Source organism: Heptranchias perlo, unplaced genomic scaffold (genome assembly GCF_035084215.1).
Source record: "Heptranchias perlo isolate sHepPer1 unplaced genomic scaffold, sHepPer1.hap1 HAP1_SCAFFOLD_296, whole genome shotgun sequence".
Taxonomy (NCBI): Eukaryota; Metazoa; Chordata; class Chondrichthyes; order Hexanchiformes; family Hexanchidae; genus Heptranchias; species Heptranchias perlo.
Window position 1 is genome coordinate 42,501 of NW_027139308.1, and position 2,500 is coordinate 45,000.

The window sequence follows — 2,500 nt, forward strand, 5'->3', positions numbered from 1 at the left end:
TCGATGCGAATTGATCTCGGGTCCTGTTTGCCCTCCCTCTTTGTTCTCTGGCTGCCGGTGTTGAAAGCAGTCTCGAAGCACTGCCGTTCTCTCCTACTCTGGCCACATTTTTTGCCACCGTTTCTAATTGCAACAGTGGATGAGTTTAAAGAAGTTGCCGTTTTTTCCTTTCTTGCCAGGATTGCTTGACAGATTGGTAAATTTGCCAGTAGGCCACCAATCAGATGGGGGAGGGTTGTGTCTCAACGGACCTCCGTCAGTCAGTCTCAGTCACTAACGAACTGCCGTGGAAGGAAACCTCTTTGAGTAAAACTAGTGACGTGACGTGACGTGTCTCACAATGAGCGAGCGAGTGAGATTGCAACGGCCAATTGAGAAAGAGGTGAGGTGCTGACAATCAGCAGCTCGTGTTGAAACATTCATTCCACGGCAGGCAAGACCAATCAAAAAAAATACTGCAGATGCTGGCTCGGCTCGGCTGGCTGGCTGGCTGGCTGGCTGGCTGGCTGGCTGGAAATGGGAAATAAAAACACAAGGCGTGTTAAAGGCTGGTTAAACTGTCGAAAGAAACAAGGCGTTAATGTTTCAGAAGCGCCTATTGAAAGACGTCTCTCAAGCTGCTCCCTGACTGGGCCCTGTCCGTTGTCATGTTAATCGCTGGTTAAACTGTCGGAAGAAACAAGGCGTTAATGTTTCAGAAGCGCCTATTGAAAGGTGTCTCTCAAGCTGCTCCCTGACTGGGCCCTGTCCGTTGTCATGTTAATCCCAGGGCGGGGGCGGGACTGCTTTGACCGGGAGACCTGTTTTCTGGGACGCAGGTGTGACATTCCAGGGAGGCACCTACTTTGTGCTGATTCGAAACGACCACGACAACGGCAACTTGCAGTTCTATATTACAACAACAACAACGCGCGTGTGGTAGTTGGGAGGGGCTGCGTTCGCGCTCTCCCCCCTGCATTGAAACTCAAAGTTCGATTTTCAATCCCATAGTCCACCAATCGGATGGGAGACGGTGTGTGTGTGTGTGTGTGTGTGTCAGTGTCAGTGTCAGTCTCTCTCTCTCTCTCTCTCTCTCTCACTCTTACTCAGAGCTGCTGTGGAAGGAAACCTTTTTAAAAAGAACTTGCATATTGAAAAAAAGATGTGTCTCAAGCTGCCGGGCCCTGTCCATTGTCACGTTAATGGCAGGACGGGGCAGGACTGCTTTGACCAGGAGACCTGTTTTCTGGGACGCAGGTGTGAGATTCCAGGGGACCTGCTTTGTGCTGATTTCCCTGCCTCCCTCCCTCCTCCCCAGGACTTCCTTCTGAACACCTTTGTCGTTTCAGCGAGGGCCAAAAGCCTGCCTGTGAAAGGGAAGGATCAGCCGGTCAGCCCCCTGCTGGTCGCTGCTGCCAGTGCAGCAGGCGTGCGTGTGTCCTCGGCCTCGTGTCCAGGTCCCTCAGGGACTTGAGGCAGCTCTCCCCGGTGGTCTCGTGGTCAGGACCGGGCTTCGAATCCCAGTCGGGGGGGGATGACTTTCTGCTGCAGATTAATTGGCATGAAGGAAAGTCTCCCCTCCTGAGCGTAAAGCTCCACCCTCACCACCACCACCACCGCCTTTTCCTCCCCTTGACAAACGGACAGACAGACAGACAGACAGACAGTCAGTCCAGTTCGGGAGCGCAGCTTTCATTAAGCAATGGCATTTGTGACAACTCATCGTCTGACAGGTTGATGATTTCCCCACACGCCTCCTGCCGAATAAAAGGCTCACCCTCCCGGACACTACCCCCAGAATCACCCACCCCCCCCCCCCGGGGTGAATATTAAGCCCGAGAACACCGACTGTAACCAACCGCAGTGAAAAGTTGAAGTGGCAACTCATTAACCAGATTTATTTTGGGCAACTCATTAACCAGATTTTTTGTTCATTTGGTTTATGAGTTGCCAAGTGTAAATCTGGTTAATGAGTTGCCACTTCAACTTTTCACTGCGGTTGGTTACAGTCGGTGTTCTCGGGCTTAATATTCACCCCAGGGGGGGTGTATAGCGGGCGATGGCCGGTGTGGAGTGCGTTTTTTGGGGGTTGATTTTCACTTTGCCTCGCTGGTGGAATTTGTGGGAGGCAGGCAAGGGGATTGGTGTGGGCTGGTGGGCGGCAAGGGAGATGCTTGCTTCGGGGTGTTATCCTCACTTTGGTCCGCTGGTGAGAGTAGGCAGCGGCAGGCTGGCAGGCAGGCAGGCAAGTGTGATGTAGTGTGGGGTGCAGTGCAGTGCAGTGCAGTGCTGCCCTGTCGTTTATGAAAGGTTGTAATGACACTGCTTTGCAGCTGACCATGTCCACTGATTTGTGACGCCCGTATGGAGGCTGATATCTCAGGAGGGCCGAGGCCGATTTCCTCCGGGGACGGCTCGTCGCGTGCGGCAGGACGAGGCGCAGCGGACGGTACCGAGCGCTCGGAGGTGCGGCGCTGCCCGCCGGAGGTACAGCGAAAGGCTGCAAACCGCTTTCCGCCTG